Consider the following 23,888-nt stretch of genomic DNA (forward strand, 5'->3'; position numbering starts at 1 on the left):
AATTAATAGAAAGACACGAAATGAATTAAATAAATTAATCTTTTCAAGTTAACTATTTAATAGAAGAAGAATTATTAAATAAATATAAAATATTTATTTAATCACTCAGCCATTTTTTATCTGTATACATTTTGCCCCTCTTTGAAATAATGTCAAGACAACATTGTTTCAAAGATTAAATCAAGTCTTGATAGTGCGTCTGACAAAGATAAGAATACTGATTGTGTGCCCCAGATACTGATTTTGGGATATTGATTTGATGATGATGCCCCCTCGAGAGATCGTTTGTGCATTAAAGGCATGGATGATCTCTCGATAGAAGAAGAATGTTGTATGAAAGATAGATGAGTGAATAGATTGCAAATTGATCAGATGAATTAGATTGATAAGATTGATTGGATTGATATCAAGTCTAGTTTCAGGAAGGACACATCCTGTATAAGACAAAAGATGATCAAAATATCTGGTTTCAAGAAAGATACATCATGTATAAGACATGATAGATGATCAAAACGTCTGGTTTCAGGAAAGCTATATCCTGTATAAGACTCGATAGATGATAGTTGAATGAGTGATGAAGATATTAAATTGAATAATGATTCCATTGGATGATGATGTTGGTGCAGGTGTCGCAGGTGATCTAGGTGTTAGACCCATAGGCTCGAGAGGCAGTCATGATTCTTGACTTGATTTGTATTGATAGGACTTTGTAAATTATTGATTATTTTTGTGATATCAATGTATACTTGGACTTTTTATTTCTTTATGATGATATGCAAACATGGACCCTATATGATGATCTTTTATTATGCATGTTATTCTATATGATGATGATTTTTTTCTTTCTTTTCCTTATGATTATGATCTATATGATGCAATGATAAATGTTTTTGATTTTTTATTTTGATGACCATGGATATAAATGAAAATGATTACTAACTTAAATGATGTGTAAATAAAATGATCTATATGGGAATGCAAATAAATGATTGATTTTTTTTGTTTTTGATGCACATGGATGCAAATGAAAATGATGTGAAAATGCAAATGTTTTATTTTATACGCAAATAATGATGAATGAATCTAAGTTTAACCAAACTTATAATGATAAATGCTTAAAATGCAACTGACATTGAATGCTTCTAATGCAGATGAATAATAAGATAATCTAAAAATGATATTGCCATTCTTCATATGCTTGTCTTGTAACAGTGCTTGATTTCATCATTGAGCTTTAAAATGTTGTAAGAAAATGCAGGAAACTTGTCATAAAAATCTAAGATGACCTGAGTATTTCTTACATGGATTTTGATATAGTAAGTTAATACAAGCAACTTGATATAATGAGTCAAGCTGACCTGAGTATTTCTTGCAGAACAGACAAGGATTATCTCCTTTCGTGCATGACTTGGAATGTCCTCCTTGATCTTTTGTCGATCATATCCTTAGACAATTACATACCTTATTGAGAGATAAACCACAGACAAAAATCAAAGAAAATAAATCACGCCCCATCATAGCTTCTCTAGTCATGGACATCCTTGAGTCGCATAGAGTACATGATTAGCAATAAAATCAAGATATAAACATTTAATCTTGTATGTCATTCACATGTTCATATGGTCATTAACTAATATAATCATCTTGATGAATGATCTTTGACAATCCTTTATTACTTGTTGGTTGATTTTTCAGTTTCTGAGTTTCACGATTCAGTTATTATAAGACATCTTGATCTTCATTGCTTTGTTGCTCATTATTTGTTTTAAAACCCTATGTGTTTTTGGTTTTTCTAAGTTTTCTGAATGTTTGTGGATTTTCAAAGATTCAAAAGATCACCTTAGCAAAAGGAATTAGGATTTTCCCCTAGCATAAACAAAAAATTATTATGGATATATGAATTGATCAAGATCTAAACCATGGCGGGATGCAAATGTAGATTGATTGATTGTGATAAAATCTAAGATAGTGACTACGACAAGTGTGTCAAAGATTGATAATTGTTGGTAAGCTGCATATTTCTTGCTAAATGGTGTAGAGCAATGGATGTGAAAGATGGAATGGATAAGCTAAGATAGATGGAAGCGATAGATGCGGTAGGAGCAGATAGGATGGAGTGAATAGGTGCACAAAGCAATCTCATAGATGGAGAAACTCACTTTTTAGATAGCGCCTATTTACCAGGTTTTCACCATCTAAATTAATTGCATTTTTTGAATTTTTTGAATTTTTTTTTCACTATTTTTTTTTTGCTTTTATCTATTTTATGCTTTTTAGGGATTTTCTGCTTTTCTGATTTTTACTAATTTCTTCAGGACTTTATATGCTTTTTATTGATTTTTTCCAAGACTTTATATCTCAAACATAGAATTTCTTGAGATGAATAGAATTGATAGGTTCATCAAACCAATCACCTTCAGGGATTGATAACTTGTATGCTCTTGATCCATATGTTGCTACTATGACAAAAGATCCTAGCCAATTTGTTTCAAATTTTCCCTTCTTTTCTAGGTCTTGTTGATTTCTTGGATTCTCCCTTAGAACTATATCTCCAATCTGAAAAAATGTGTGGCTTGACTCTGTGGTTATAACTTCTTGCCATTCTTTGTTGATATACTTTCAAATGATCTATTGCATTTTGGCGACGTTCCTGAATCAGTTCAAGTTCTTGGAATCGAGAGACTTATTGCTCTTCTTATGGTATAAGACCTTCTAAGGATACTCGTAGAGAGGGTATCTCTACTTCTATAAGTAATATGGCTTCTGATCCATAGACCAAACAATATGGAGTTGCCCCCATTGGAGTGCAGATGCTAGTTCGGTATGCCCAAAGAGCAGGATTCAACTGAATGTGCCAATCTTTTCCAGCTTCATTGAATGTTTTATTTAAAATTTTCAAGATATTTTTGTTTGATGCCTCAGCTTGACCATTTACCTATGGATAATATGGAGTAGAAAACCTATGATGGATATGAAATTGTTCACATAGCTCCTTCACATCTTGATTCTTAAATGGTCTTCCATTATCAGTGATAATGGTCATAGGAACTCTATAGCGATAGATTATATAATTCAAAATGAATGATGATATTTGTTTTCCTGACACTTTTGTTAGAGAAACTGCTTCAATCCATTTAGTGAAATATTCAGTAGCAGTCAGAATGAACTTATGTCCATTAGAAGATGAGGGATTTATATTTCCTACCAAATCAAGGCCCCATTGAGAAAATGGCCATGATCCTATCATAGGATATAATTCTTATGTTGGTGCATGAATGAGATTCTCATGGATCTGACATTGTTTGCATTTCCTAGCATATGTGAATGAATCTCTCTCCATAGTAGGCCAATAGTAACCCATATGAAGAAGTTTCTTAGCCAGTGTTAAGCCACTTGAGTGTGTGCCACAAATACCTACATGAACTTCATTGAGAACTTTCTCAGCTTCTTCTTGTTCAAGACATCTCAATAATGTACTATCTAGACCTCACCTATATAGGATATCTATAATAATAGTATAGCGAGAGGACTAATGGATAAAATTCCTTCTCTAATTGTGGGATAGGTCAAGAGGAAGGATATTCTCTTTTAAGTACTGATAAGTTTGACCGTATAAGGATTGACTAGTTCTTGATATATGGTAAATTCCGTATATATACTAGGATTGAATGGTAGGGGTTAAGATATCTTCCATGAGAAATTCATAACGATGTTGATTCTCCTGATTTTGCAAGAGAGATGTTATTGTAGCCATTGCATCTGCTGCTTTATTATCATTTCTTGGAATTTGGGTGAATGGTATTTCTTTAAAGTGTTCTTTAAACTCCTCTGCCAGTTGTTTGTATGGCATGAGCTTATCATTCTTAGTTTGATAATCATCTTTATTTGGTTGATGATAAGTTGTGAATCACCATAGACATGTAATTCTTTGACATGTAATTCAATGGCCATTTTAAGCCCAATAGTCAATGCTTCATATTCTTCAGTATTGTTGGTGCATGAAAATCGTAGTCTATATGATTTCGGAATTGTGTGTCCCTGAGGTGTGATGAAAAAGATTCTCGTGCCTTATCCATATTGTGTGTAAGAACCATCAAAGTACAATTCCCAAAATTTTGTACTTATTGTCACAATGTCTGCATCAGGAAATTCAATGTGCAAAGGCATGTCGTGTTGTAAAGGTGATTTAGTCAATTGATCAGCAATGACCTGTCCTTTGATAGCTTTTTGGTCAACATACTCTATATCAAGTTCACTCAGTATCATAACCCATTTGGCTAGTCTTCTTGTCAAGGTTGACTTGCTCAACAAATACTTTAGTGGATCTATCTTTGCTATTAGTTTCACAGAATGAGTCAACATATAATGTCGTAGCTTCTGAGTTGCAAACATAATTGCTAGACATGTCTTCTCTATTGAGAAATAATCCAATTCATAGCCAACAAGTGTTCTACTGATATAATACACTGCCCTTTCTTTTCCTTCTTCATCATGTTGTGCTACGAGAGATCCTAATGATACATTTATTGCTGAGATATAGAGCAACAATAGTTTCCCTTTGGTTGGTGATACCAGTACTGGAGGATTCATAAGATATTCTTTTATTTGCAAAAAAGCTTCTTCACATTTCTACTCCCATTTGAATGAAATATTCTTATGTAGAAGATGGGTGAATGAACGACATCTATCTACTAATTGAGAGACAAATCTCCTGATTGAATGCAATCTTCCTTGTAAATATCTCAATTGACTTATGTTCCTAGGTGACTCCATTTCCATGATGGCTCTGACCTTTTCAGGATCTACTTCAATTCCGCAAGCTGATATAATGTACCCAAGAAGTTTTCTAGAGGTTACTCCAAATGCACATTTCTTTGGATTTAATCTCAACTGATATCTTTCCAGCCTGTCAAAAATCTTTCTTAAGAGTCTCGTATGAGATTTTGCAAGTATATCATCTACATAATCTTCCATAAATGTATGCATCATATCAAGGAAAATTGTCATCATAGCCCTTTGATAAGTCACTCCTGCATTCTTAAGCCTAAATGGCATAACATTCCAGCAATAAGTTCCGCATGCACAGATGAATGCTATATTTTCTTGATCTTCGAGTGCAATTCTTATTTGATTATATCCCGAAAAGTGATCCATTAATGAAAACATCTCATGTCCTATTGATAAGTCCACAATTATATCAATGTTTGGTAGCAGGAAATCATCTTTGGGACATTCTTTATTCAGATCTTTGAAATCTATATAGATTCTTATGCTCTTATCTTTCTTTGACATTGGTACAATACTTGAAACCCATTCTGGATAAGCAACAAGTCTTATGAAACCCACATCTAATAGTTTCTTTAGCTCAGTTTTTACAAGAAGAGCAATGTGTGGATGCATCTTTCTTAGCTTTTGCTTAACTGGTTTTGCTTTTGAATCCACAATAAGATGATGCATGATAAGATCTGGATTAAGTCCTGGCATGTCTGCATAGGACCAAGCAAAATTTATTTGTCTATGTTTGAATAATTCCATGTATTCTCTCCTCTCTTCATCTGATAATGAGGCAACATAATGAAGTATCTTAGTATCATTTGATATACCAATGTTTACTGCTTCTATTGGTTCTATTAGGATAGTAGATCTCTCCTAAAAATATTCAGGAAGAATGTCAAACTTTCCATCTTCTGGCACCTCAAAGAGGTTTTTACCATCAGATACGTCCTTTATTTTCCCTTTTGATTGATCTAGTGTTGCCATGAAATGGTTTTCAACAGTAGGTCTCTTTCCTTGTTTTATTTCAATTTTGTGACTAGAAAGTTTGGCATTCTCCCGACTACAAGAAACTTTACTTGATTCTGCAATGGAAGATATCTTAGGTGTTATGGGTTTGATAGCATTAAGATACACAACTAAGTCATGATCATTGGAAAATACATCTAATTTAGGGTTTTCTAAATTATCCCAATCAATTAGTTCAGGATGAAGAAGGGGTAAGTCACAATCATTGTCATCATTAGGTGCTTCAAAGTTCATGACATAATGATCATAATTTAGCATAGAGTAGGTAATGTCATAGATCAAATGATTTTGAGAATTGTCTCTCCCAAGTGTCTTCCAATTAGTTCTAACAAAATTAGTATTACTATTTTGTAGATCACACTCAAATGGTTCTTCAGCTGATGTTTGTCCCTTCAACGAATGGATTATATCAACACACACATCTTTAATACTGCAAATTCCTTCTTGATTATTTTCAATGACTTCATTTTCATTTTGAATTTGACATACTTGTGTACATGATAAAGAGGATTATTTTGCTAGATTTTGTCTTCTTTCAAACTCAACTTCTTCTAGACTAATAGTCAATCCTACTTGACTATTTCTTAATTCTTCTATGGTTCTGCCACATCTTGATACATCTTGTTCCTTATGTGATAAAAATATGATATTTCTAGATGCTTGATCCATCTCTATTTGTACTTCTTGATCTATCTCTAAATTCGGAGTTCTTCTCGTCTTCTTTCTAACTCCATCTTTTGTTTTGTAATAGACAAGTCTTCCTCTGTAACAGTTGTTTGTTCTTCATTGTTTTCTTTACTTAATGTACTAGATAATACATATGGACCCTATTCATACTCATTTGAATCTGTCTCTGAACCATGGTCTAGGACTACCCCACTATACCATACATGAATGTTGTATGGTGCAAAAAGTTCCCTGATTTATGCCATCTCTATTTTCACTTCTTCTGAAATATCTTGTTCAGATTCTACATTTTCTCATATTTCTTGAACTTGTTGACAAGATTCTTCTTTTCCTTTGATGGTAATCTCTTCTTCTTGATTTTAATGTTCTTCTTGTTTCTTTTGTTTATCGGTTACTATTTATGCTACTTGATGTAGCATTTCTTGCCAATTTTCTTCTTTAGAGACTAATTTATTTCTCCACTTTGATTCTTGATAATTATGGTACATTTGATTTGACTTTAGATATCCAAGTTCTGACTTATCTTCTTTAGATTGTGAGTGGGGACAAATTGGTTTTGAAATACCTTGATGTCATTTACCAATTGATCCTTTTCCTTTCATATCCCATTTTTTGCATGATTTCATAACCTTTTCCATGTTGTTTTATGGGAATATTAACTTCTGTAGTTGTTGCTATAGTTTCATTTTCATCCTTATACAACCAACCAAGAATGTCCTTGTCTTTGGTTTCTTCATCAAGAGTTCCAGCTCTAACAAATGTTCCGTTAATCATATCTTTTGATCTCTCTGCGGTCTTTGATTGGATATTTTTAGGCTTTCCATATGACTTAGTGGAAAGTGGAAAATTATGCAAATAATATTTTCCCATTCCTTCATTGTTTAATTTGAGCTTTTTCTCAAATTTTTCCCATAACTTTTCTTGAATTTATTTGGTAAGATATACCAATTCTTTGTTATGTGGAACTCTCGTATCTTGTGTTGGCTTCAAATTATTGCAATATTGACTAGAGTCTGCAATTATAGTGATCTCTTGTCCTTCATGAGGAAATTTTACATATTGACGATACGTAGAAGGAACTGCTTGCATATTGTGAATTCATGGCCTTCCCAGAAGAATCTTGTAAGAGAGGTTCAAATCTAAAACCTGACACAATGTATTCCTTTCCACATGTCCTATTTTGATTGGTAACACCACAGTTCCTTTAGAAGAACGTTTTGCTTCATCATAAGCCTTAATGGTTATTTTATTCTTTGGATCCACTTTATTTTCTGAATATCCCAAATCTTTTATCAAACTTAATGCACAAATGTTTAAGTCGGCTCCACCATCTATGAGTACACGTTTGACGCGTGTTTTATTAATGGTGACTTCAACATGTAAGGGAGCATTGTGAGGATGTTGTAAGGACGCGTCATCATTTTCAAAAAATGATAAGCAATGAGGGACTATAAGGTGTCCCACCATGTTTTTGAATTGATCTATATCCAAATCTTTTGAAACTATTGTTTCCACTAAATCTTTTTCCAAAAGTTCCTTATGCATAGGTGAAACTTTGAGAAGTTATAAAATTGATATTTGAGCAGGTATTCTTTGTAATTACTCTACTAAATTGTATTGTTGTGAAGTAGATGTTGGGTCTTTTGTTATACCTGGAAAGGTAACCTTTGCTTTGCTTCTCATCATAACATTGATTGGCTTTGGAGGTGGATTATCTTTAACAATGATAACATTTACCACATCATCATATGTATAAGTGTAGTTCACTTTGGATTTTCCTTTTTTCATCTTTTAATTAGGATGGTTCACCTTTGTCATAATTCAAAAGTGGAGTTTTGAAATCTAGGTGTGATTCATTTGTCTTGTGGCTATCCATTGTGATAGTTCCATTATCGATTAGATCTTGGATAAGGTGTTTCAATATTTGACAATCATTTGTTTGGTGTCCTTTATTCCGATGGTAATTACAAAAATGATTTTCATTCCACCAATTTGGCTTGACTTGTGGTTCATAGCCTCTTGCTTTTGATAACACAATCAGTTTGTTGGCAAGAAGAGTTTTTAAAGTTGATTCCAATGGTTCTCCAATGTTTGTGAATTTCCTCCAAGGATTGGAGAAGAAGGACTTGGTTTTATTGTTTTCTTGATTGTTATTGCTTGGGATTTGACTTGACAGATTAAAAATTGGTTGTTGTTGTTTTGTAGCACTATTATCGTCATTTCCTCCATTGCTGACATTCCTATTCTTTGACCAGAACTTGGGTTTGTCATTGTTTCCATTGTTGTTGTTGTTGTAAGAATTATTGTAAAGTTTTAGCTCTCCTTTCTTTACCATTGTGTTTGATAACTCAATGATACTGACCCGGTACTGAGAGGGGGGGGGGGGTGAATCAGTATAGACAAAAATTCAGTCCTAAACCAGTCTGACAACAGACACTTCAAATGACTGACAAATAGTGACACCGGTTTGAAACAAAATGCAACTAGTAAAGCTAAGAATGACTAAGACAAGCATTAACCGGTTACTCACTTAGCTTTTCACTCAACTCAAGACTACCCTACCATTTCACCCTTATGCATAAATAGGTAATCTATCATCAGATCATACTAACAGCTAGTTCAACATGTGTTATTGACAGGCATAAAACACTGAACCATCATATGCTTGACAAATAATAGCAAAGCATCACAAGATAAAAGAATCACACATGACACACATATTTTTCACGTGGAAACCCAACTACGAAAAACCATGGTGGGGATGAATACTCACAAGCTATTTTTGAACTCCTTAGAAGTCTGCTCTGTTAGGAGCCTTGTCTGATTAGAGACATTACAATAGGTTCTGCTAGGAACCAATCCTATTAGAGATCACCTGGTTAAGGGATGGCTACAATACCCGGTTAAGGGTTAAACCCTGTTAAAGGTTACCTTGTTAGAGGATTTCAAGAACTCAATAGCTAAAGGATTTCAAACTCAATAGCCTTGAATTACCTTGTTAAAGGATTTACAGCAAGCCGGTTAAGGCTACCATGTTAAGGGATTTTCCAACTGTTGACGTGGTTAGAGATTAACAGGTATTACAAAGATCTAGTAACAACACTCAATGCCAATGCAGATCCGCTTAAGCTCCTCTTCACCTTCTGCACTTACACTCTGCAGGTATCACTTCTCTCCTTTTGGTCTAGCAAGAATCACGTATCCCTTATCTTGGATACACACACACAACTTTTTCCAACAACCCCAAAAAGAGACACAACATCAACCTTATAGGAAAATAGATAGGTCGGTAGCATAAACCCTAAACCCTAAACCTGTTAGGTTAAGGAATTCAAATGGTTCAATCCTGACCATTGAGCACACTGCATTAAATGCAACGGTTCTTGATCCAATCTCAAGATATTCTCCATCATCCATTTCCATCGATTTTATGGCGGCTGATAACCCATCACACGTTATCACCATTTTTATAGACTTCTCACATTCCCAAGGTAGATAGGAACAATCTCCTTCATGTAAGATCCTTCATGCACACAAGGCTTACGTGGCAACATGATCTATTCTTTGTTATCATGCTAACTCATTACACAAAGTCACCAGTTGAGCCACACAGGCTTGAAGCACTTAAACCGGAAACCCTGAAGTTGAGACTACCAACTGGTAGTCATATAACACTTCCATATGATGGTTCCCATAACTATATGTCAGTTTATCATAAACAAACACACGGCTTCACTTTGGCACAAATGTTGGTTCACAGCATTCTACCGGTTCTCCCATATGTCGGTTCTCACTTCTTCAGCATATTGACATCAATGACAACATACAATGTCATTATGTCCTCATACCGGTTCACATAATGCCAACAATCTCCCCCTTTGGCATTGATGGCAATATACAAAGATATCTCTCTGCTTCACATCTTCTCCCCCAATTTCTGCAGATATCTTCTCTGCTTCACATCTTCTCCCCCTTTGACAACAATGCCAAAGTGGAGGGACAAGCTTCCTTGTTCTGTTATGCTGCTCCCCCTGAGGAGTAGCATCCTTCAACACATCAATCCAAAATAAATTTGACTATGCAATACCTGACTGATGTGGAGCATATGATGTTAGTTTACCTCCTGAAGGGGCAACACCCCTAATTCACCTCTTAAGTACATAAATGTAGTCTTTGGGAGAGGCTTGGTGAATATGTCTGCTAACTGCTCCTTACTGGAAACATGTTCCAGTGCAATCTCTTTGTTCTGAACCTTTTCCCTTAAGAAATGATACTTAAGCTCAAAGTGCTTGGTTCTAGAATGTAAAACCGGATTCTTGGAGATATTAATTGCACTAGTATTGTCACAGAATATACTTACTAGTTCAGATACAAGAACTTTGAAGCCATTTAATACATGCTTCATCCAAATTGTCTGAGTGTAGTTCATGAAAGTTGCAACATACTCTGCTTCCACTATAGACTGAGAGATACAACTCTGCTTCTTACTCATCCATGAGACCAGTCTACCACCAAGAAAGAATGCACCACCGGTTGTGCTTTTCCGGTCATCTATATTTCCGGCCCAATCAACATCTGTGTATACTTTCAAGTTGAAATCCTTGCTATAAGGATACCACAATCCATAGTCAACAGTTCCCTTCAGATACCTAAGAATCTGCTTGACTGCAACCAAGTGAGATTCTCTTGGGCTTTTTTGGAATCTTGCAATAATGTCAACTGCATGTGCAATATCCGGTCTGCTATGCACTACATAATCCAACTTACTAATCATTGATCGGTATTCCTTCTCATCAACCAATTCTAAGTCATCTTCTTTAGATAGTTTACAACCGGTCACCATCGGAGTACCAACCGGTTTGCTATCTTCCATGCCAAAGGTCTTCAACACCTCTTTGACATACTTGGACGATGTGATAAAGATTCCATCCTTCCTCTGCTAGATCTACAGTCCAATGAAGAATTTAATCTCCCCTATGAGTGACATTTCAAACTCTTTCTTCATCTCATCTACAAACTCATGACTCATCTTGTCATCTCCACCAAAGATAATGTCATCAACAAATACCTCACAGATCAGGATCTTATCTCCTTCAAACTTCAAGTAGATATTACTATCTTCACTTGTTCTCTCAAATCCAATCTTCACAAAATGAGAATGCAGGCGTTCATACCATGCCCTAGGTGTCTGCTTTAGTCCATATAAGGCTTTATGTAGCCTACATACCATGTCACTGTCTTCAGATAGGGAAAACCCATCTAGTTGCTCAATATACACCTCCTCTTCAAGTACACCATTTAGGAATGCAGATTTTACATCCATTTGATATACTTTGAAACCTTTAAAAGCTGCATATGCAAGAAGCATACGGACTCCTTCCAATCTAGCTACAGGAGAAAAGGTTTCTCCATAGTCTTCTCCTTCTTGAGCATATCCTTTGCACACTAATCTGGCTTTGTTCCTAATCACTATGCCATCCTCATTTAGCTTATTTCTGAAAACCCATTTAGTACCAATGACATTTTTGTGCTTCGGTCTGGGTACCAAAGACCATGTACCATTTTTCTCTATCTGGTCAAGTTCCTCTTCCATTGCCTTGATCCAGTCTTCATCCTTATGTGCCTCTTTGAATGATTTAGGCTCAAATTCAGACATCATACATGAGTTTTCTCTGACCTTTCTTCTTGTAAGGATTCTTGCATCCTTATCTCCTATGATCTACTTAGGATCATGATTCAGCTTGACATACCAAGGAATTGTCTTGATAGATTCCTCTTGCTTTTCTTCTTCATCCTCATCTCCATCAGTATCAGTATCTACATTTTCCGGTGTAGGAACATTGTTACTAGTACTCAGTTGGTTGTCAACCGGTTCCCATAAGGTTACAACCTGTTCAAATACCACTTGCTCACTACCGGTTTCCTTAGTTTTCTTAGAGGTTTCATCAACTCTTACATTGATGCTTTCCATAATTCTTTGAGTCCTATTGTTGAAACACTTGAGAGCTCTGCTCTTGGGGGAATATCCTAGGAATATTCTCTCATCACATTTGACATCAAATTTGCTCTAGTGTTCACTCCTCTTAATGTAGCATTTGCTACCAAACACTCTAAAGTAGTTGACCATAGGTTTCTTACCGGTCCAATACTCATAAGGAGTTTATCCTTACCTTTCTTGATGAGTACCCGGTTCATTGTGTAGACTACAGTGCTCACCGCTTCTCTCTAAAAGGTGTGAGCTACCTTTCCCTGAATCAACATGGTTCTAGCTACTTCAACCACAGTCCGGTTATTCCTCTCTACTAGGCCATTCTGCTATGGAGTTTGGGGGGTAGACAATTGCCTCTTGATGCCATGTTCTTCACAGTACATGTTGAATTCACTAGAAGTGAATTCCCCTCCTTGATCAGTTCTCAGGCACTTGATCCTTTTACCGCTTTCCTTCTCCACTAATGCTCTGAAAGCTTTGAACTTTACAAAGGCTTCAGACTTGTCTTTCAAGAATGTGGCCCACATCATTCTTGAGCAGTCATTAGTGAGAATCATGAAGTACCTATCACCCTGCACACTTCTAGTTTTCATAGGACCACACAAATCAGTATGCACAAGATCAAGCAAGTTGTCAGCAGTGAAAGATTTACCTTTAAAGGTTGAGGAAGATATTTTCCCCAATTGACACTCTCTGCACAAGGTATTATCCGGTTTGCTTAGCACCGGCAACCCTCTAACTGCCTTGATCATACTAGCCTTCACAATGTTATCAAAGTTTACATGGCAGAGTCTCCTATGCCATATCCAACTATCATCAAATTTAGCCATAAGACATGTACTTATATTTGCATTCAGATGAAATAGATTACCTTTGGTCTGCATGTCGGTGGCCACCAATTCACCATTCTTTCCTTTGATTCTACAAACTCCATTCTTGAATTCCAGAGTGAGGCCACTGTCATTCAGCTGGGCAACACTCAGAAGGTTGTATCTAAGACCATCAACCCAATACACATTGTCAGCACTACTCTTTCCATTCAGAGAGATGGACCCTCTACCTTTGACCATGCATGGTGCATCATTGCCAAAGTGAACCACACCACCATCATACTCCTCCAAGGATAGAAACTTTCTCTGGTCACCAGTCATATGGTGAGAATAGCCACTGTCAATGATCCACTCATTAGAATTATCAAACCGGGAGACAGGAGCCTTCTTGTTTGACACATCTTCTTTGACAGCAACAAACACAATATCTTCATTTTCTTCATCCTTTGATTCTTCATCTGTGACACCTACATCAACTGCCACAAAATAGTTTCTCTGGTTTCCTCCTTTGAATTTCTTGAACCTTTCCAGTTTGTCCTTGTTGTCGCCATTAGGACAGTTTACAGCAATATGTCTTATCCAATTACAAGAAAAGCATTTCAAAGGTAGCTTACCTCTGTATTTGTCGGTTCCTTTAGGAAGTTTCCTGGAAAGGAGAGCTTCAAATGCCATCAGAATCTCCTCATCATCCATTTCTCTGCCCTGTCTTGGTTCACCACTAGTGCTAGCTTCTTTTCCTTTTCTGGATGGTACTGCAGAAGCTTTAAAAGTTGATTCAGTCTTCTGAACACTGCCATCGAAACTATTTAGCTCATAGGCTGTCAACTTTGCAATGATGGAGTCTAGGGATACCTTAGTCTTGTCTATTGATCTTAGCTTTTGAATAGCAGCAACCCTTATTGCATAGACTGGCAATAGGGATCTCAAGACTTTGCTTACCACAATGGAATATTCTATTTTACCACCTGCACTCTTGATATCTCCAACAACTATTTTGATTCTTATTCCATACTGTTGAATGGTCTCACCTTCAACCATCTGCATATCTTCAAACTTCCCTCTAAGGCTTTCTTCCTTAGCCTGTTTTACATGCTCGTCACCGCCATAGATATTTTCAAGAGTATCCCATACCTCTTTGCGATTTACCTTATCCTAAACATCAATAAACTCAATGTCAGATAAACTACTAATTAGGGCTTCCATGACTTGCCCATTCCTGCATCTCTCTCTTTTGGTCATTGGTAAGGGTACCGGTAGGAGCAACATAGGTAGTCTCAACATAGCTCTAGTGTTGAGCACCCATGCTTCTGATGTATATCTTCATTCTGTCTTTCCATATACTAAAATTTTCTCTATTTAACTTTGGACCTTCCCTCTTCATCATTGGAATGGGATCTTCACCTCAAGTGGTTAAGCTTATAGCATAGCGGACCTGGAGGATGCTCTGATACCAATTGATAACTCAATGATACTAACCCGGTACTGAGAGGGGGGGGTGAATTAGTATAGACAAAAATTCAGTCCTAAACTGGTCTAACAACAGACACTTCAAATGACTGGCAAACAGTGACACCGGTTTGAAACAGAGTGCAACCGGTAAAGCTAAGAATGACCAAGACAAGCATTAACCAGTTACTCACTTAGCTTTTCACTCAACTCAAGACTACCCTACCATTTCACCCTTATGCATAAACAGGTAATCTATCATCAGATCATACTAACAGCTAGTTCAACATGTTTTATTGATAGGCATAAAACACTGAACCATCATATGCTTGACAGACAATAGCAAAGCATCACAAGATAAAAGCATCACACATGACACACATATTTTTCACGTGGAAACCCAACTAGGAAAAACCATGGTGGGGATGAATACCCACAAGCTGTTTTTGAACTCTTTAGAAGTCTGCTTTGTTAGGAGCATTGTCCGGTTAGAGACATTACAATAGGTTCTGCTAGGAACCAATCTTGTTAGAGATCACCCGGTTAAGGGATGGCTACAATACCCGGTTAAGGGTTAAACCCTGTTAAAGGTTACCTTGTTAGAGGATTTCAAGAACTCAATAGCTAAAGGATTTCAAACTCAATAGCTTTGAATTACCTTGTTAAAGGATTTACAGCAAGCCGGTTAAAGCTACCCTGTTAAGGGATTTTCCAACTGTTGAGGTGGTTAGAGATCAATAGGTATTACAAAGATCTAGTAACAGCACTCAATGCTAATGCAAATCCGCTTAAGCTCCTCTTCACCTTCTGCACTTACACTCTGCAGGTATCACTTCTCTCCTTTTGGTCTGGCAAGAATCACGTATCCCTTCTCTTGGATACAAACACACAAATTTTGCCAACAACCTCAAAAAGAGACACAACATCGACCTTATAGGAAAATAGATAGGTTGGTAGCATAAACCCTAAACCCTAAACCTATTAGGTTAAGGAATTCAAATGATTCAATCCTGACCGTTGAGCACACTGCATTAAATGCAGCAGTTCTTGATCCAATCTCAAGACATTCTCCATCGTCCATTTCCACCGATTTTATGGTGGCTGATAACCCATCACATGTTATCACCATTTTACAGACTTCTCACATTCCCGAGGTAGATAGGAACAATCTCCTTCATGCAAGATCCTTCATGCACACAAGGCTTACGTGGAAACATGATCTGTTCTTTGTTATCATGCTAACTCATCACAAAAAGTCACCGGTTGAGCCACACAGGCTTGAAGCACTTAAACCGGAAACCCTAAAGTTGAGACTACCAACCGGTAGTCATACAACACTTCCATATGTCAGTTCCCATAACTATATGCTGGTTCATCATGAACAAACACATCACTTCACTTTGGCACAAATGTTGGTTCACAGTGTTCTACCGATTCTCTCATATGTTGATTCTCACTTCTTCAGCATATTGACATCAATGACAACATACAATGTCATTATGTCCTCATACCGGTTCACATAATGCCAACAGTGTTCTCTATTTTCAGACCATTCTCAATCATCTTGGCAAAGGAGGGAGGGCATTGCATTCTTAGTCGATAACTCATTTCACTGATAAGATTATCGATGAATATGTCTATTTTTTCTTGATCAAGCACATCTCTTGGATGCCTATTGAACATGCATTTCCATCATTGTAAGAAGATCATAAAAGATTCACCATTCTTTTGTTTAACATTGCATAAATCCAGCATTGTTATCTCATTCCTTACATTGTAGGAGTATTGTGAAATAAATCTATTCACGAGTTCTTCAAAAGATTTCATTCCGGATGGTAATCTTGAAAACCACTCCATTGATTGTCCATTTAAACTCCTAGGAAAAAGATGCATCAGGTAAGTTTCATCGTGGGAAAATTCCATACTCATAGTACAAAACTCCCTAATGTGATCTTGAGGATCAGATTTTCCATCGTATTTGTCATATTTAGGGATCTCACAATTGTGGAAATGGTACCATATTAATTTTTTTATCAAAAGGATATGGGCAGATATCTTCCAATGAATACTTCTTGGAGCTTGTTCCATTTTGCATATCTTGCATCTATTGTTGTAGAGTTTGCATTTGTTGAGTAAGGTTTAACAACGGATTATCCATATAACTTCTCTCTATTTCTTCATAAGTTCTTTTATCACTACGCTCTTTTCTTGTATCATCACGTTATTTTCTTGTCTCTTCATGACCTTCTTTGTTTAGATCTTAGTTGTTTGAATCATCTATTTTTTGGGTGTTACTTGTCTCCACATCTTGTTTTAAGCTTTCTATGTTAAAATCTTGTGGCAATTTAGCTCTAGATTTTGCCAACATCAAGAGATATTTCTCTTTTTGTTTTTCCAACAATTTTTCCATTAGCCTATCAAATTTGAAATCTTGCTCAAGGTCTCTAATGGTATTATTGAATTCTTCATCAACAACGGTATACCTAATAGTTTGGAATACAATATTATCTTCTTCCTCCATCTGTTTTTGTTGTTTTCTAAGTTGTTCGTATTGAGCTCTAGTTCAAACTGGCATGTGATTATTTCAAAAAAATTGAAATTTCCAAAGGACAAATTCAATAAGTGATTATTGGTTTAGGAAAATATGCTTTGTTGATTTTACCACTATTGTTTGTTCATTGTGATAAAGTGTCTCTTTGTTGAAAAGCACGTCCTTGCAAAATTTCTTCATCAAACTTTGTCCTGCAACCACGTAAATAGTGACGAAAATGGTGTAGGAATGTCTTATGTTTTAATAATATCTTGCGATTGATATACAAGAATCTTATTATTTTTTGAGTAGCTTTATAACTAGGTTTTCTTTTCTTAAGGAGATACTCAAAAGTTGTATAAGCATTTAACAATTTACAAGTTTGTTTGATTCCAATGTTGGTGCAATTCTGATTTTGATATGACCTAGGTTCAAAATAGGAAAGATATATCTAAGATAATGAACACAAGATGAATTGATCAAGCTTCATGATAGAGGATTTGATATATCCTGATGAGAGACTTGATAATGATGTTGATTTTTTTGCACTTAAAATGTTTGAATCAATATCTTGTTGAATGTTTATGCTTATAGAAATCTTTCAGGAATAGCCTGTTGGATTAGTGACCCAGTTGTTGAACTAGTTAAATGTGTGATGGTTTAGAGACAAATCTACTTCAAGAAGTGTTCTGATACTGATGTTTTGAAACTTTAGTTTGATCTGGTGTTTAAATGTTGGAAAGCCTTTGTACTACCCTTTTAATCAATTTTTCCAGCAATTGGTTGGATTTTTGCTCACTCTTAGATGATAATTTTCTTCAATTTTTGACCATTTGGAACATGTTATAGACATAGAAGACACAATGTTTAAGAAACAAAATGCATAAGCAAGTACAAATCTTATGGCAGGCTGAGGCAATAATTGTTGAATCTCACATGGGGTTTCCCTTGAGGCTATGCTATTCAAAGTGGATATTTAGATGCTTGACCCCACTAGCTTCACCCTCGACACTCACTTCTCTGAGGCAGCCAAGCACCAGTTTCCATGAAAAATACCCATGGAAAAATTTATATCTCTACTAATAACTGTATGTGTGTGAGCTACTTCAGAGGTCTGACCTCCTACGCCAACAACTAGAAGGATTTTGGCAACTAGTACAAGTGGTTTTTAGTAAAGACTTCCGGTCATGTGGTCATACATGCGACAATTTCAGCTCTATAAATACAGAAGGATCCCAGCCTATAGAGGTTGCACTCCATAGGGTTTATGGGGAAACATAGTGTCAGTATGAACTTATCAGCACATGTTGTTTGGGACTTTCGTCACAACATGATTTATTTAGAGTGGATTGGAAGGACTCGGTATTAGCTCGTTTCCACTTTGGGTTGTTCCCCTCTCACTGGCCTCCTCAAGGAAGCTCGGGAAGGCAGACCCTCTAAAGGTTATACATAAAAGAAAGTAGGTCTGGTTTTCTGATCACCGTATGATGGTGAGAGCATACTTACCTACTACTTCATCAAGCATAGAAAACACAAGTTTATTTTAACCTTTTAAAGTCTATGTGCAACTATTTTAAAGAATTCACTAAAAATGCAAGTTGCATTCTGTCAATTTGTCCCCTTAGTTAAACTAAATGAGCAAGACATGACGTGTTACTTTCTAAAATATAACTCTTAATTAACTAGGTGAGAAAATGCATAAAATTTGCTTTAAACACAATCCTACACATGCATGTCAATAGTTTGAAAATTTTAAGCTCTTAGACATTCAGACCTGCAAGGAAATTCTGTTAGTTGCAAATGAAAGCGCTATTCTAACAAATGCGCTATCTTTCACCTCAAAAGCGCTTATCTACAGGGCAAAAGCGCTAACCTGCACTACAAAAGCGTTGTTCTATGGACTAAGAAGCGAGAATTCTCTAACAAAAGTGTTAACCAAACTGACAAATGCGCTAACCTATAGGACAAAAACACTAACCTAAAGGACAAAACCACTAACCTGAAGATTAAATGTGTGGATTCTCAGACAAAAGCGCTAACCTACATGACAGGTGCGCTAACCTGAAGGACAAATGCACTAACCTATCAAACAAAAGCATTGTCAGAATTCACACATGCGTAAATCTGCATTAAAATGCGTTAAATTTGCTTTTGCAAGAATATTAAAAGTATATGCGAGGTCCTGTAGCCCCATGGTGGGCGCCAAAATGTGTCAACTTGAATTTCATCCTCAGAATACTACCTGCAACATGTTAGTTTCACAAAATACAAAGGAAATGCTACAGGAAATCCAAACTCAACCAATGAAACTACATGAAATACATATTAAAATAAAACATTATTTTTATTACCTTCATGGTTTAAGTCTGATTGTGTCTTAACTCCACTGTTCCTGGTTGGAGATGGTGTGCTCTCAGACAAGCACTAATAGCTTCCAAGATGGCATATGAAGAATGGACTGATAGCTAGTAGTTAACGGATACTATGATATGTGATGTTAAATGACTATGCTAAAATGATTATGCTATTTTCTTCAAGATTAAAACTCACAGATGCATAAATTTTCACAAATGATTAGCTTTGAAAACTCACTTGAAGATTAACTTGAAGACTAACTCTCTCTCAACTCAAACTCCTGATTTTATAGACCTTGAGAGGATAAGATGATGTGGCCTGGATCAACAGTCATGATCAGATCTATAGATTTCAATGGCTGTGAGAAAAGGTGAAGGTTGAGAGAAAGGGGGAAGGAGAAGACAAGTGTCACTCATCTCACTTTGACTGGGTTGCTGACTGAGGGAATCTAGGGATGGTTGGAGAAGATTTAGGCATGAGAGGACAAGTGGACTCAAGTCCTTCCTAAGATGTAGGGATGTTGGAGAGAATACAGAAGGAGGTTATGAAATATGTGTACGTACACAATATTTCATTAAATTTGGAGGTTGAAGATAAATGATGAATTAATATTTAAGAAATATTAATTTCCTTAGCCACATGATGGATGAGTTGGCAAAGGAAAGATGAAGTGGAGATGGAAGGTGAGTTGGCAAAAGAGATTAAATAATTTAGAAATTATTTAATATTTGAGACTATAGGATAGAAGAATAATCATTAATTATTAGATATTCAAATGATTGAAGGAAATAATTAAATATTTAGATATTCAATTAATTGATCAGAAGAATAATTAAATATTAGATATTTAATTAATTAGAGGAATAGGATAGATGAATTAATTAATAGAATATTTCAATTAAATTAATTAATACAAAGACACGAAATGAATTAAATAAATTAATCTTTTCAAATTAACTATTTAATAGAAGAAGAATTATTAAATAAATATAAAATATTTATTTAATCACTCATAGCCATTTTTATGTGTATACAGAAACCATATCAGAATAACATATCAACACATCATATCAGAGACTCGTATCAGGGAATCATATCGAAAATCATATCAAAAGATCCCATATCATGCAACATATCTGCAAATCAATATCAAGATCAGGCAACATATCAGAGAATCCTATATCGTAACTCATATCAACAAAACATATCCTGACCCATATCAAAGACCCATATCAGGACCCACATCAAGAAACTTGCACCATTAGACCCATATGGACATCAATCAGATCATCTTCAAGTTTATTCCAAATCAAAAATCAACTCAACAACCCAACATTTCACATTTTCCATCATTACGCACTAAAGAAGACTATGCATGTGCTACACTTTACATCAAATGTGCTAACACTAACGATGAATGCACTAAAACCGGTATATGTGCTAAAATAGACCACATAAGCGCTAACCTACAGAACACATGCATTGAAACACACCATGCGCTAGCACAACAAGTGAATGCACTAGTATCCTTTGTGTATGTGCTATTTTGACCACATGTGCTAACCTAACAAGCTTATGCGCTAACCTATGCGGTGGACATGCTAAAACAAAACCCTAGCTACCTATACGCTAAAACGCGTTACGTATGCATAAAAATTCCAGACCCAATCGATAAACCGTAAAATCAAACCCAAAAAAATAAATTGAAAAACTTGATAAAAATCCGTAAAAATCATGCAAAAAGAACTGAATTTTGGCCACTTATCGATGGTCCATACACGATGGGTCTCTGGTATCACCTAGCGCGCTCGAATCGATGAGAATGATAGGGAATCAACATCATCTCGTTAGAGCTCCAACTCACAAATCACAAGAAGACAAGTGTAAAAATGAATATTCTTTTTCACTTTTTACCTTTTTAAGGGGGTAAAAGGGGATGGTTAATAAGTGGGCATATATTTTTTCCACTATTTCACATTTATTAACCTAACCAACATCATTTTTTTCGGGAGATAAATGGATCGACGAATCTTCAACCAATTCTATAACATCAACATGATCAATAAAATCACAAAAATTGAAAAAATTTCAAATTTTCGCCAAAAATTAAAAAATCCTCAATTCATCTCCCGAGGGGGCATCATCTCAATATCATTCATCAAATCCATATCTGGGGCAAAAATCAAAAAATTCATCAACAACATTAGGCGATTTTTCTTTGAACTAACATGTGCACACACATCACTTCAAAGAGGGGCAAAATGTAGACGTATAAATCTGACCATCTAGTTAAATAAATATTTATTATTTATTTAATCACATTCCTCTATTAATTAAATTATATTTAATTAATCCTACCCCACATTCCTTTATTTGATTAAATAAATTATTCAATTTGTTTTATTTTATTCATTTCGCCACATCCAATCCATTAATTAAATAAATCACTTTTATTTTAAAAAATACCCTTTTTCATTTAATTAAATTCACATTTAATTAAAAATCCCCTTCCAATTGACCCATTCATAGGTTTCCAAGGGTTAATCCTTTGTGTAAAGATCATGGACAAAAGGAAGATTTTTGGTCAAAACTGGAGCAGGGATGGGTTAAGATCAACTTTTACGGGGCCTCTAGGGACAACCTAGGTATTTCTGGGGTGGGTTGTGTGGCTCGCAATGATGATGGGAAGGTTCTTTTCAAAGGTACAAAAAGGTTGTAAGACGGAACTAATAATGATGCAAAGGTGCAAGCGGCTCTGTAAGCAACTGATTTGGCAATTAACATGAAGGTTTCAAAATTCCATTTAGAGGGAGATTCTCAACTTGTGGTTAATGCAATCATGAAAGGAGTAACCCCGAGTTGGAGATTAAATAAGTTTATCACCTTAATCTGCTCAAAATTAAAAACCTTTCAAGATTTTTGTATTTCTCATGTAAGGAGAAGTAGAAATGTCATTGTTGACGGGTTGTCCAATGTGGCATGTGATTTAGCTAAGGGAGATATGAGGTGGTGGGATGGTAATGATGGCAAGATTCAATGGAGTTAAGATGACCTGCTAAGTACAGTACCAATGACAAACTTGAAATGTGCGAAATATGTTCTTTTTCCGCTATTTGTGTGCCTAGGCTGGCTCAAGTATTACAGGCAATTAATGTTGAATTCCTCTACAACGACGGCGGGAGTTGGGAGAAATACATTAATAGTTAGAATGAGAATGTACTCTCATTGGCAAATGAGTGAATTTGATGTTGGTGAAAGTGGGTTTTTTACAAAGATTGATGGTTTTGTGTGGTGCTCGAAATGGAAGCCCATTTCACAGTGAAAACTTCTAAACTCATGCCTGCATTTTGGGGTCTGGTTCTTGAAAAATAGTTGCAAAACATGTTTCTTGTGAGGGATCCCTTGTTCTTGAGGGTGGTTCAACTAGTTCTAGGTGAGGAGGTGACAGTCATTGGTCACAGATACAGAACAAGGGTAGATATATACTCCTTAATAATGGCACGGGGGCCTGAACTTGGTTATTCCTATGCAAAAGTTATATGTGTGATGATGGGGATAGTGCCGAAAGATTACCTACTAAACATGGAATCTATGTTGGAATGGACAGTCCGAGGATGGGGCTTTAATGTCTTAGAAGGCATCTCGGAGGAGCATGCAGAACTTAGCGGCAGACATATGCAAATTCCCTTTCTGTGACGCCAAGAAGAAGTTAAAGCTATATTTCGGGAGGATGCAAGGAGGGGGTGGGAGGGCCTAAAATTGTATGTTCAAAGCATGTAATTGGAGGAGATTATTAGACAAGCACGAGAGGAAGTTGGGATGGTGGATGAGTTGAGAAGGAAGCGATCGATAACTAGACGTCTTTCTGCAGAAACGGCCAAACAAAATGAGCCGCTGGCAATTAGACCGATTGATGGTGAGGACCAAGTAGGCGATGTTTCAAGCGCCTTGATTGCAGAAGCCTTGAAGAAAGAGAGATGAAGATATTGCGGGCCAGGGTACTTCTTGGTACAAATTTCCTATTTTTTGTTAAATTTTATTTGAATATCTTTAACTTTCTGTTAAAAACTATTTAAACAGTGCATACCAAAATTTTGTATGGCATGATGTATATGGGCATTTCCGTACCCGTAGCAAGGGTGTGTGGGGTTTGAGCAGATTACAGGTTGTGAATTTCTTTTTGTTGATGGGTGGTTTGGAGTTTTTTGTGGGTGGTGTTTTGGGGAAAGTGGTTTGATAGTTTAAATTT

Source organism: Cryptomeria japonica, chromosome 2 (assembly GCF_030272615.1).
Source record: "Cryptomeria japonica chromosome 2, Sugi_1.0, whole genome shotgun sequence".
In the NCBI taxonomy this organism is placed as follows: domain Eukaryota; kingdom Viridiplantae; phylum Streptophyta; class Pinopsida; order Cupressales; family Cupressaceae; genus Cryptomeria; species Cryptomeria japonica.